The sequence below is a fragment of the Staurois parvus genome, unplaced genomic scaffold (assembly GCF_062004578.1).
Source record: "Staurois parvus isolate SC_StPar_1 unplaced genomic scaffold, SC_StPar_1.0 ptg000249l, whole genome shotgun sequence".
NCBI lineage: Eukaryota > Metazoa > Chordata > Amphibia > Anura > Ranidae > Staurois > Staurois parvus.
Window position 1 is genome coordinate 8,335,882 of NW_028318045.1, and position 14,627 is coordinate 8,350,508.

Below are 14,627 nucleotides of genomic sequence, written 5' to 3' on the forward strand. Positions count from 1 at the left end.
AAGACTCTTCTTGAGAATTTTTGTTTGGAATTCTATCCATCTATGACCAGCTTTAGACCCAAACATTGTTAGCATACTGTAACAATAGCATGACCTTGCTATGTGTCCAAACCTTTCAGACAAAGACAAGATGAAGAGTTAATTTTCTAAATTCCTAAGACAAGCTGCACCTGGGAACAAGCAAAATTCTTGATTAACCGTTTCCCAGCAGGCCTATAGCAGAAATACTGCTACAGGGCGGCAGGACAGCACAAAATCTCACACACACACACACGTTTGCATTTCCAGGTAGGGGGCGCGAGCGTGCCACCTACCCGCACTGCCATTGGCGGCTACGGCTGCTGATCACAGGGTCCCGCCCGGAGAGTCCCCGCCAGCACCCGGCGATTGCCGAAGAACACTGACAGAGTAGAGGTCTGTATGTAAACAATACAGATCTCTCCCCTGTCAGCTCCAGCACACTGCTTTGTTTTGCTCTGCATAGCAGTGCAATACAAAGCAGCATGCTTACATAGTACAACACACAGAGCACACAGTTAACCCTTTGATTGCCCCAGATGTTAGCCTCTTACTGCCCAGTATCATTAGCACAGTGTCAGTGCTTTTAATTAGCACTGATCACTGTATTAGTGTCAGTGGGGATGTCAGTGGCAGTTAGTCAATGTCAGTTAGTGTCAGAATGCTCGCCGCAGTCTCGTTATAAGTCGCTGATCGCCACAATTACTAGTATAAAAAAATGAAAAATTCCAATATATACACCGCCATTTGTAGATGCTATAACTTTCACGTAAACCAATTCATTTACATATATTGGGATTTGTTTTAGCAAAGACATGCAGCGGAATACATTTTGGCCTAAATGTAAAACGAAATTTGATTTTTACATTTTTTTTTACTGGACATGTTTTATAGCAAAAAGTAAAAAATATTGTTTTTTTTTTCAAAATTGTCTGTCTTTTTTGTTTATAGCGCATAAATTTAAAAAACACAGAGGCGATCAAATACCACCGAAAGAAAGCTCTATTTGTGGGAAAAAAGGACATAAATTTCATTTGGGTGCACCGATGCATGTACATGCAATTGTTAGTTAAACTAATACAGCGCTGCATCGCAAAAAATGGCCTGGTCAGGAAGGGGAGTAAATCCTCTGGAGGGCAAGTGGTTAAAAGTGAGTAGAAATATTGGGGGTCTACCAATGAAAGTTCTTGTAAACATACAGTTGCAAGAAAAAGTATGTGAACCCCTTGGGAGAGCGATTCACACCAGACATCCCAAGAATATTGCTACACTGAAACCGTTTTGTGAAGAAGAGTGGTCCAAAATTACTCCAGATTGTTGTGCAGGTCTGATCTGCAACTACAGGAAACATTTGGTTGAGGTTATTGCTGCCAAAGGAGGGTCAACCAGTTATTAAGTCCAAAGGTTCACATACTTTTTCCTCCCTGCACTGTGAATGTTTACATGTTATGTGCAATTAAACTATGGCAACATCTAATGTTTGTGTAGTATTATGTTCAGCAGACTGTTCTTCTATTGTGACTTAGATGACGTTCAGAGCACATTTTATGCCCAATTCATGCAAAACTCCACGAAATCCCAAGGGGTTCACATACTTTTTCGTGCAACTGTATATACTGTCATTTTTAAGAGTTTTTTTTTTTTACTGCATTTGCCCTTTCTTTTCTTTAGGAAATGAAAGTTGAAGTTTGTGCCTGTGATGTAAGCATCCATCTGGTGAACTAACCGCCTACCTTCCTCTTTCAAGTTTAAGAAAAGCATCTTGTGGTCAAACCAGTTTGAACCAGCAACTATCATGGTGGATGACCACAAGTTTCTTGTTCAAATATTTTATTGATTTAATGTACAACAAGATAGGTTATAAGTAACCAAATGGGACATTGGAAGTGTACAGTAAATGAACAGTAAAGGTTCCCATTAATACAAGTACTAACATGAGTAAACAACGACTATCGAATAAAGCCTGACAAGAAGGGGGGGGGGAGAAAGGATAGAGTAGGGCGTACGGCTCCAAGGAAGGGGGATAAGGAAAATAGCCAAATAACCACAATATCAGCAAGGGATGGTTCCAGTAAAGCAGAAAACAGATTATGGGTTGAGAAGGGAATCGTCAAAATTGGATGGGAGGAAATGCTCCACCCAGGGGTTCCAAATCTTTTTAAACTTGGGGATGGAATCTAGGATAGTGGCTTCTGTTTTTGCTTGGATCATCGCCTGAGTGACCCTAGTCATAACTGCAGTCATACTCAGTGAGGGAGATTTCCATGATTTAGCGATAACCTGCTTGGCTGCAGGGCTGACTTGTAGAATGAGTTTAAAATTTGCCTTCGTAATGTCTGGTGGTCGGTGATTGAGAAGCGCAACAAAGGACTTGGTTGGAGGGTTGTGGCACTGAGTGCGGACAGTGTTCTAAAAACCTCCGCCCAAAAAGTTGGGACGATTGGGCAATCCCACCAAATATGAAAAAATGTTCCCAGGTCTGCGCAGCCTCTGAAACAAACTGGGGGGTAATCAGGGGTGAATTTCGCAATTCTGGTTGGGACAATGTACCAGCGTTTCAGGACTTTGTAATTGGTCTCCAGGGTCACAACATTTTGCGATGACTCTTTGGTATTGGTCCAAATGAGGTCCCAATCTGATGGGTCGATTTGCCGGCCTAAATCCGCTTCCCATTTTTCCGTATACGAGGGTAATGGAGAAACAGTTGAGGTTGTAAAAAGGGAATATAAATAGGATATGAGGCCTCGTCTATGAGGGTCTCTGAGACATGCTCGTTCAAAAGGAGACAATGTGGAAACTGGGTTGGCAGCCAATGTGTACGGAGCAAAGAAATGCTTCAACTGCAGATATCTGAATAATTCAGAGGTGGGGAGGTTATGGGACTCACATAGTGAGGTAAAAGATTTAAATTGATTTCTGAGCACGAAGTGATGGGTCTGGGTGAGACCAGCCGTTGCCCATCGAGCAAAGACGTGCGATGCGGACCAGGCTGGGGGGAAGGCTGGATTACGAAGGTAGGAAAGGAGGGGATTATGGGGTGATTGTAGGAGGTAACGAGATTTCAGTTTATCCCAAAGGGACAAAAAATGTGAAGTGATGGGATTCTCAATCGTGCAGCGGTCAATGCGTCTCAGCCAAAGAAGGTTTGCTATAGAAAAGGGGTCGCACTCGATGGATTCGAGAATGACCCACTGCGGGACTTCGTAGGTAGCGTTATATTTTGGCTGTTGTGCCATATGCGCCGCTTGGTAGTATTTGCTGATCTCAGGGAGGCCCAGACTGCCATGAAGTTTAGATCAGTATAGAGTAGTGCGGGGGACACGGGGGCGGACTTTGCCCCAAATGTAGGAAGAAATGCGGCGCTGCAGAACGCGAAGGTAATGGGCAGGTACTGGGATAGGGAGAACTCTGAAGAGATAGAGGATTTTGGGAAGGATCGACATCTTCACGACCGCTATCCTGCCTAGCCAAGCTAGGGGAAGGGAGGACCATTTAATCATAAGTGCCGTTGGATGAGCCAGCATGGGGATGTAGTTAGCGTTATAAAGACCTGAGATATGCGGGGTGAATTTTATACCTAAAAAGGGAACGAAGTCTTGCGACCATGAGAACGGCAAGATCTGTTTGAGGTGGGTAAGTTCGTTAGGTGGTAGCGAGATATTAAGCGCCCATGATTTCCGGGGGTTAATTTGAAGGCCAGAGAGTGCACCAAACCTATCAAGAAGGCGAAGTAGGGTAGGTGTAGATGTTAAGGGAGAAGTGAGAAAAAGTAGGACGTCGTCTGCAAATAAGCACAGTTTATGCAAGGTGCCTCCTATCTCAAGCCCGCGGATATCGGGGTCGGTTCTAATCAATAGTGCCAGCGGTTCTATAGCTAGTGCAAAAAGCAAGGGGGATAGGGGACAACCTTGCCTGGTGCCACATAAAATTGGGAAATGAGCGGACCAATGCCCTAGGTATTTAATTTTGGCCGAAGGGCCCTGGCAGAGAGAAAAGATTCAGTTTAAGAAATGCGGGCCAAAGTCCCAACGGCGCAGAATGTAGTGTAAGTATGGCCATGAGACTGTGTCAAACGCCTTCCGTATGTCCAAGGACAAAAAGCATATGGGAATCTTGCGGGATTTAGCTAGATGTGCTAATAGGGATGCACGTCGGACGTTGTCTCCTGCTTGCCTGGTTGGTATGAAGCCAACCTGGTCATTGTGGATTAGAGATCCAATACATGCGTTGAGGCGAGTGGATAGGATTTTGGCTAACAGTTTAACATCTACGTTAAGGAGGGAAATTGGTCTATAATTAGACCATTGTGTGTCATCAGAGATCGGCTTAGGTATCATAGAGATGTTGGCTTGCACGGTATCTGGGCTAAAGGTGGTCTGACCATGGGATCGGAAGGATATTGGAAGCCAAGATACGGGGGGGAAGAACTGGCAGTCATAAAAATATGATCGATTCTTGAGAAGACTTTGTGTGGGTGGGAGTAAAAAGTGTACTGGCGTTTAGTAGGATTGGATTCCCTCCAAGAATCGACCATTGAGTGCTGTTGCAGAATGGATTAGAAGGAGTGTTTGGGGGTGTGCGGAGTATGGGATTGTGGGGATTTATCTACAAAAAGGGTATAGTGTACAATTGGAGTCTCCACAGACTATCAGCGTGCCTTGTTTATGATGATCAATAACCGAGAAGAAATGAGAAAGAAATGGCAAAGGACCCTGGTTTGGAGCATATTATGTGGCAATGGTGACCTCAAAATCCAGCAATTGCCCAATAAGTAGAAGGTAACGACCCTCCGGATCTTTCATTTCAGTGCATAATTTGAAGGGTGTAGTACGGTGAAGAGCAATTAAAACTCCCCTGCGCTTAGTAGTAGCAGAGGCCGTGTAGACTTGTGGGTAACGGGGGCCAAAAAATTTGGGAGTGGAGGTAGGAGTGAAGTGTGTCTCCTGTAGACAGACTATGTGGGCCTTATGGGACGCAAAAGAATGAATGGCTTTGTTGCGCTTCTGCGGGACATTAAGACCCTGAACATTCAGGGTAAGGATATTCAGGGAACCCATGGGTAGAGCAAGCAGTGATTTAGTAAATAGTGGGGTCCCATCAGGAGGAACATCTTGCGAATTGGGCAAAGTAAGAGTATGCGGTTGTAGAAACTGGATATTAACAAGAAGCTGTACGTAAGAGTAAGGGTAGGGATGGAGAAGGGGAATGGTGGTCTAGGGTAGGTAAAGAAGACCATCTGAAAGAAAAAGAAAAGGAAAACGGTCCCCGGGGATACCCAGAATCCGGGTGGACCGGGGAGCGGTTGTAGCCCGAGTGGTGTCAAAAGACGGGACACCAAAGGGGCTAGTGGCGAGTGCACAGGTGGCAAGGAAGACAGCATGTACACATATAAGTACTTGAGCGATCCTGGTGAGAAAGAAAATGTCAAAATCAGCGGGCAAGGAACCTGGAGAGCCTTGGCGCCGGCGACCCCGACCAACCCGGCACAGCCTCTAAGAGACCGGGAGCGGGTCAACCAAGCCGCCGGGACCGGAGGTCCAACAGGTAAGGTAGAGAGCCAACAATAGCCCAAACTTAGCAAACAATAGATCAAGTAACACCCCAATGCAATTCACATCTAGGGCGGCATGTATCCTGAGCTGGTCGGACGAAAAAAGTAGAAAAACAAATGGAGCCCAGCAGACAAGTATAAGGATACAGGTGTGCAAGGTAAACCGTCAGGTGGGGGGTCAATTGACTTGACTCTGCAAGTAGCGACTACGTGAGTGGCCACGGTCCACCGCCTGGGTAACAGGTTGGAGGAGTAGAAGTGGTCAACAGGAGTCAGTCCATAGAGTCTTGTGGAGAGGGAGCAGGAGACAAAAAGCGACCTCGCTTGTGCACGTTCAGGTGACCATTAGGGATCCGTGCAGGCTGCAGTTCCTGCAGAGAGCACGATGCCGATCGCCTTCTGGAAGCCTCTGATGGTGATGCGGGGGGTGTAGCTGGAGGTTCCGTAGTGTGTCCAGAAGTTCGTCAGTAGCCTTGCATACGTGGTCCCGGGCTTGGTATCTGAAACGCACTGCAAAGGGGAAGCACCATTTATATGGTATATTGTGCTGCTGAAGCACTAGCAGGTGTGGTTTCATGGCTCTGCGCTTGGTGATAGTAGTGGGGCAGAGGTCCTGAAATAGTTGGTAGGCATGACCTTGGAACATGAGGGACTCCGAATTGCGGGCAGCTTGTAGTAGTTGCTCTTTTGTTCGGAAAAAATGGAGTTTAGCTATGATATCTCGCGGCGGGCCATCAGTGCGCTTAGGGGCTAGTGCCCTGTGAACCCTGTCCATCTCAAGGCGTTCTATTGGAATAGCAGGGGCATACTCTTGGAATAGTGTAGTAACTGTAGAGTGGACATCAATGATCGACTCAGGGAGGCCACGAATACGTACATTGGAGCGTCTAGCCCGGTTCTCAAAGTCCTCTAGACACGCCTGAAGTGTAATGTTTTCGTCCCGCAGCAGGTCAAGCTCGTCCCCCTGCATTTGGAGTGATGCATCAATGTCCTCCACCCTCTGTTCCAGGTCTGCAGCGCGTTGCCCCAGCTCACGGATTTCCTTGGACAGCTTGTCAGTAATGCGGTCAGAGGTCTGTTTCAAGGCCTTGTGCAGCATTTTTTCAAAGCGGGCCAGGAGGTCAGGGGCAGTAAGGTCAGGCATCGTGGAAGGCATGGGGGTCTCAGTTTCATCTGCAGACTCACCCTCCGAAGAGCATGGGTGGCTTGGCTGCTCTGGCTGTAAGGCTGCAAGCCTGGAAGATGCTGGCTGGGCGCTGTAGTTCCCCGACGCGGTATCCATCTTGGAGGAGGCCCGAGCTAGGGCCTCATTTATGGGCTTGTGTGGTGGCGCCACCTGGTGCTTATGGGCCCCCCTGACCATTATTACAGGTGGCCGGGGGGTTATGGAGGTGATCGGAGCCGCTCGTAGGGCGGTGCAAGCCCGGATCGCGCGGCGGTGAGGCTGTCTTCCCCGCGGCACGGAGGAGCCTCAGGGAGACATGTCCCGTACCGTCAGCCGCGCATGTGCACTCCCCCACAAGTTTCTATTTGTGGGGAAAAAGGACATAAATTTCATTTGGGTGCACCGATGCATGTACATGCAATTGTTAGTTAAAGTAACACAGAGCTGCATCGCAAAAAATGGCCTGGTCAGGAAGGGGAGTAAATCCTCTGGAGGGCAAGTGGATAAGGATCTGATTGGACTAAAACTATAAGACACGCCTGGACTTTATGACTATATATATACATATCAGTTTAAAGCTTAAGAGTTTAGATATATTGATTACCTTAGTTCACCTCACACGAGGTGAACTTCTGTATACTATATTATTTCCACTTCAGTGTAAGGCCCCATGTACACAGGACACTACTGAACGATGGAAACTGACTGCTGGAAAACTTATGTTAAAAAATGTCTGTTTAGCCACGTTTGCATACCACATTTATGCATGTTTATGAGCGTTTGTGTTTAGAAGCGTTTTTTACAGGTAACCTCAGGAGACCTTCCAAAATGCCCAGAATGCATTGAAAAACAGTAAAAAATTAACTATTTCAGACATTTTGAGAGAAATAAAGAGAGCAGAAGAAGAGACAGAGAGCAATATTTGTTGAGATTAGCTGTCTTTTTTTTTCTTTTTTGTGGTGTTTGCATGTGTTCCAGTTAATTTCTGTGCAGAAATTATTGCAGCAGTGTCTAACATATTTTTTTTCATGCAAAACCTCAAAGTATGATGTGCTAGGTCCATTTGAGTACGCTTTGAATGCATTTTTCATGATGAAAAAAAGGCTTTGAACAGCATCTGGAAATGTAAGAGTTAAAAAAAAAATTCAAACGCAAGGGCTTATAAATGCAGTTAGCCGCGTTTACACACGTTTGGTATTTGAACCGCTGTTAAAATCTGCTGAACGCAAGTTTTCTGCGTTCAAAAAAACCACTGTAAACTCAACTGCCTGTAAACGACGATGTGTACATGGACATATAGGAAAACATTTAGGAGAATTCAGTGGCTGCTGAAAAAATGCTGAACAGCTCCTAAACGTGAGTTTATCAGTTGCAGTGTACATGAGCCCTAATAAATACACCTTTATCAATTTAGACTCACTATCTCATCTGAAAGGTCTTGCTTGGGGACCCCGTAACTTGACACAACAAGCCCTTTTTATAACAAATTTTCGTAACAAAAATGTATAGACTCCAATATGATTGGTTGGCAAGTAATACATCAATGTAATGAACACGTAAAAAAAAACCCAGAATGCCTGCAATTGCAGACAGTGATGTCTGAAACTGTCTGTGAACTTTGCTCCAGTAAACTATGTCCCAGAATCTTGTGTCTGTCTTAAAAAAAATACCAATATGAAGTAGAGGGGTCAAAAGTTTCTAAAAATAATAACTATTGCCTAACAATTATTATTATTAATACATGCTAATATTACCATATGAAATATATGGGTTCACATGAAAATTCTACTACACTATTCTACTCACTCATGTAGTAATTGCCTGCAGATAATCATCCCTGGACACAGAGACCCTGATTTACTATTGTGCCTAGGCACATTTCTGTGGGCTAATGTCTACTTTTTAATAGCGACCATCTACTGTTAGACTGCAAAGACATTTACTAAAGAGAAGCGTCAACAAGTAGACTCCAAATTGAATTTACTAACGAGACACAGATCAGGAATCAGACTCAAAAAGCAGACTTGCTAAGAAGCACGTCTAACACCATGAAAAATCACTGCAGAGACATGTTCACATTGAAATTTGCTTTGCCAAGTATCAGGACTTCACTTTAAACAATATCTGACATTTCAAAAAAAATTTTAAATGTGTAAAAAATTGTTTTTTAAAGCAAGTTGTCACAGTGAAGAACAAGACGCTTTTCCAGTGTCTATGGCCGGATATAACTGAGCATGTGCAGAACACATTTTAGATGTCTTCTATGGGCGCTTTCTTTTTAGACCCTGTTCAATAGTAAATCTCAGTGTGGAGTCCTCTGACAGACGGCACTCGATCGAGTCTACTGTGTTTAACAAACAGCACTAGGCATATCTTTATGTATTCTAATTTGATTTCCTTAGTTCTATTGATTCTATTTTTGTTTCTTATCCTTTATAATTTTTTTTGTAATGATTTTACTTATTTTGAAGGTCTGGATAATATTTATTTTGACAGCTGAATGTAAAAATAAAGGTCTGCAATTAAAAAAAAAAACAAAAAAAAAAAAACAAAAAACTGCGTGGGGTCCCTCCTCCCATCCATACCCATATCCCTCCATATCCATATCCCTCCATATACATACCAGACCCTTTGGGTCTGGTATGTATATTAAGGGATAACTCCACGCTGAAATAAAAAAAAAAAAAACAGTGTGGGGTTCCCCCAAAAATCCATACCAGACCCTTATCCGAGCATGCAGCCCGGCAGATCAGGAAACGGGGGGGGGGGGGGACGAGCGAGCGCCCCCCCCCTCCTGAACTATACCAGGCCATATGCCCTCAACATGGGGGGGTGCTTTGGAGCAGGGGGGCTCCCCCCCAAAGCACCTTGTCCCCATGTTGATGGGGACAAGGGCCTCTTCCCCATGTTGATGGGGACAAGGGCCTCTTCCCCACAACCCTGGCCGATGGTTGTGGGGGTCTGCGGGCGGGGGCTTATCAGAATCTGGAAGCCCCCTTTAACAAGGGGGCTCCAGATCCCGGCCCCCCCCTACGTGAATGAGTATGCTGTACATGGTCCCGCTACTAATTCACAAAAAAAAGGGTAGTGTAAAAAACCACAGGACACGGTCTTTGACAAGTCCTTTGACAAGTCCTTTGATAAAACAATGTCCCTCGAAGTAGATCCAATGTCAATCACAGTGTCAGGCGCCAGCGAGCCGAAAAAGTAAAAAAAAAACAAAAAACGTTCCGCTCCCGACGGAGGCTCACCAGCCTTATGCAGTGAGCCAGGGTGATGTGGGGGGGTGGGATCTGGGGGCCCCCTTGTTAAAGGGGGCTACCAGATTCTGATAAGCCCCCCGCCCGCAGACCCCCACAACCATCGGCCAGGGTTGTGGGAAAGAGGCCCTTGCCCCCATCAACATGGGGACAAGGTACTTGGGGGGGAGCCCCCCTGCCCCAAAGCACCCCCCCATGTTGAGGGCATGTGGCCTGGTTCGTCCCCCCCTTTCCTGACCTGCTGGGCTGCATGCTCGGATAAGGGTCCGGTATGGAATTTGGGGGGAACCCCACGCTGTTTTTTTTTTAATTTCGGCGTGGAGTTACCCCTTAATATCCATACCAGACCCAAGGCTTGGTATGGATGGGAGGGAGGACCCCACGCTGTTTTTTTTTCATTATGGTGCTGATTTTTAAATGTAATTCTGGCTTTTTTGGTCTTCACTATAGCTCAGAAATTCAGGTATCACTTCCCCCGGCTCAAAGAGAATGTTTTGTTTGAGTTTATTTCCTTAAAGGTAACAAGGTTGACTTTTAGTTAATTAAAATGAAGAAATTTTTCTGTAACTTTGGGGAAAGTGACAGCTAAGCTTGTGAACTATAGTGAAGGACAAAAAAAGGCACCCCATTAGCATTGAAAAATCAGCACCGACATACACTTCGTATTGTGAACCAAATTATTCGAACATTTGTAAACCGGCCAATTAATTTTAATGGTTTGGCATTTGTACACCAAATATGACGTTCCCCGAGGCGTTGGTAAACCAAGGTACGCATGTATTAGTATTGCAATCCTTTATATTGGGATACATAGAACCAACATACATCGGAATTGGCAACATAGCACAACATTTGTGTCACATTGGAGATATCTGGCTAGTTACACTGACCTTGCCCAGGGACTTAGGGTTGATTCACAGCACAGAAATACAGGCAGATTAGTATTGCAGCTCTGTGGATTAGTGGTTAGCACTGCTGCCTCATAGCTCTAGGGTTGTCGGTTTGAATCCCAACCACGGCAAGAAAGTAGCATGATCTCCCTGTGTGGCTGTCTTCAAATAGATGTTCTGGCAACATCTTTGCTTTCTGTCTAAATGATCCCTAGAATGTGAATTAGAATGAGGCCTTGTCTGTTGAAACACCTTCAAAGCTGCACCTAATGTGAATGCCATACAATGGGATGAGATAAGGGCCTGGACTACTAATAGATTTGATAATGCTGGTTTACACTCCACCCCCTTTTGTGAAGGATTTGTCAAGCAAAGAGCTGAGAGAGAGAGAACAGTGAGCAAGAGATACATACTGAAGAGTGATAAAGAGAGACATACAGAAGAGTGAGAGAGAGAAGAGCGAGAGATACATACTGAAGAGTGATAAAGAGAGACATACAGAAGAGTGAGAGAGAGAGACATACAGAAGAGTGAGAGAGAGAGAAAAGGCTTGGGTGGGGAATCCACACATCAAAATTGTTACAAATGCTGGCATGGATTTTTCCCCCAAATGCATAGCAGACCCTTATCCGAGCAGGCAGGTACCACATGCCTTCAAAGATTTATTTCCTTTGTTGATTTACCTGCTTCGCTCACACTATATGCAATTGAAAATTGTGCTTTAAGTTGCCAATTTCACCATGTTTTCTAGAGAGTTTCAAACTAGTTGTGATTTCAATTGTGTTTAGCATTGTAATTTCTATTGGAGTCTAGATGTGAAATTGCTACTAAATGGCCCAAACGTTCGACAAGAACTACCTTTGAAATCGTAAGTTCAACAAACAAATCTCGTATGTTAATACACTCACATTCACATTCATTATATCCGATATCAAGTACGATGTCAATTCACAAATCGCACCTGAAATTGTACACCCTGGATGCGACTTGTCATGCGATTGGCATGGCCAGCAACTTGCCATTTGCATGGCAAATTGCACACAATGTTACTGGGGGCTAACACCACAGTCACATCTAATCCGATGTGGCAATTGCCCAACTTACAGTGAAGTTGCATGAGTTCACAATCCAATTGGATGTGAACAGAGCCTACAGTGGACAATAGGGTGCGACTTGGTCTATGATTTGCAAGTCGCCTGTCATGCCGATTGCATGCCAAATCGCAAACAAATGTTACTGGGGGCTACCCCGGTCACATTAAAGCAGATTTCTAAGTGGTGTTATTTACACTGCAGTCACATCATGTGCAAGTGAAGTCACATGAAGTCACAGTGAAGTCACACGATTTCAAAGTCGGGGGACATGTTGATTTAAAGTGCGATTTGCAAGACATCTTACACAGATCTCTCTGCAAAACGCATGAAAAGTAGTGTATTCATTACTTTAGAAATTGTTGCGCCTCCAACCAAGTTTGAACCACACCAATATGAACGCTCTAATAGCGGACACATTGAGTGCGACTTGCCATGTAATTTGCATGACATGCGACTTGCAAATCGTATGCCAAGTCACACCCTATTGTCTGCTATTAGAGCAGTCACATGGGTGTGTTTCCGACACTGATTTCTAAAGTAGTACATGTACTACTTTTGTGGTGATTTGCATAGATATCTGTGTCAGGTGTCTTGCAAATCACAAGGAAATCGGCATCTTCACTGTAGGTCGCACAATTTCTAAATCAGCTTTGATGTGACCGCGGTGGAAGGCCTTTTTATGTTTGATTTCCTGAGTGTTTTCCGATTTATGGGAAATCCCGCATACTAGCAAAAGTGAATTGACATTTTCAGTATTGCATGCGAGATGTGGTCATGTGACTGCCTTAACTCATGTGATAATTTGGAGTGAATTGTGTCCATAGGGCCAAGAAATATTGCCAATAGGGTTCCCTTTCACATCCCTGTTCAATGTTCTGTTGTATGCTGCACAGGTACACTTCACTGTGGCTTTCTTTCTGACTCTGATTTGTGGGGCCTGTATACCAAGGGTTAACGCAGGTGGGATTGAGGATTCATCAGGTGCAAACACTTTCTCTGACCAAATGAATGACAGTGGTGGGTGTGGCCTACCTTATATAAAGAGATGCAGTAGTGGCTGATTTTGCCTTGTACAGGCACATTATTTCTGCAAGTCCTTGTCTGTGGTGGTTTTGGAAGGAAGAGATATTGTGGTGAATTGCCCCAGGCCACACGCTGTGTTTTGATGTGGGCTGTAAATGTTTTGCATGTTCTTCCTTCTAAGGTGTGTTTGTGTGTTATTGTACAATGATTGTGTGTTTATTATCTTTGCATTGTAATCTTAACACATGCAAATTGCTCTGCTCTTCCAAGTTTGCTTTATTTAGACTGAAATGCAGTTTTCAGACAAACATGATGAGAAATGTATGTGTGGGGGATTTGGGGAGGTGGGAGGTGTTTTTATTTTGGCACGTATGTATTGCTATATTTATATTTTGATTTGCAGCTTGTTTTGTGGATAGATAAGCCTAATATGTGATTTATATTACCTGTTTGTTTCCTGCTGTAACCTGTGAAAGCACAGTTCATTAGAAGTATAATCTTTTAGACTGTAAACTCTTATGAGCAGGACCATTCTATTTTAGCAACATCAATCCTGCTTTTTTTTTTTTTTAACCAAGAAATTGAATGTACTTGTTGCTGTCCAAATAAATGTGGAATGTGTATTTGATCAATAAACATTTGTACTATTTATTTTTTGGGGGGGATTATTTCATGTTCTAGTTGAATGTAACACAGTGGCTAAATGGTTAGTACTTCCGCCTGGCAGTACTAAGGTTGTTGGTTCAAATCCCAGCCACGCCTGCCTGGCGTTTGCATGTTCTCCCTGTGCCTGTGTGGTTTTCCTCCAGGTACTGCGGTTTCCTCCCACACTCTAAAGACATGCTGGTAGGTTAATTGGATCCTGTCAAAATTGGCCCTAGTATATGTATGAATGTAAGTTGATGTGAATTTACAACATATATATGTAAAGCACTGCGTAAATTGACAGCGCTATATAAGTACCATAAATAAGTGTACTAGCACCCCTTAACACCTATTTTTGCTAGCTATATAACATGCCCAAATCTTCCTTGTTAGAGTGCACATATGCAAGTATGTCCAAACATACCAAAAGCCCCCTATTGCACCACAAGACCATGTTATGTACCAATGAATAGGTCGTGTTCAATGTCCATCTAGCTATTTTTCTACAATCCTCTTAACAGTAATAAATTGGGCCCCCAATTTATGTTGACTTTGGGCCTTTACCAGCAAATATATATTCACCAATGTCATATACACAGTATAGCTGCAAGCATACAGTCACCAATGCCAAATCCACAATAGAACTACAAACATATATTTGCAAATGTCATATACACAATGCAGCCACATGTAAAATTGCTATGGTGCACAAATAAACACCAAGACGGCTGTTGGAGGAGGTGCTAGAGCAGCTGTCATACCGGATATACGTCATGACATTTGGGGAAGGATGTTTGCACACACCCGGTAGTGGGGAGCGTTAGTGGATGGGAGTGTAGTTAGGAAGGTTTAGTGGTCTATTTTTTAGTTTTGTTGAATTGTGAATTGTTCTTTTGTGGAATTCCAGACCACATCTGGACATGGCGAGATCGCTGTTCTCCACCGAGGAGCTGATCCTCATTTGCTGGGGAAACATTACTA

The 14,627-nt window shown here is 44.1% G+C and overlaps 1 protein-coding gene across 1 annotated transcript in view; it reads right to left on the minus strand.

The window, feature by feature from the left end:
- Window positions 1–14,627, minus strand: part of AMN1 (antagonist of mitotic exit network 1 homolog) — a 162,220-nt gene that overhangs the window by 67,029 nt on the left and 80,564 nt on the right. The window lies entirely within an intron of this gene.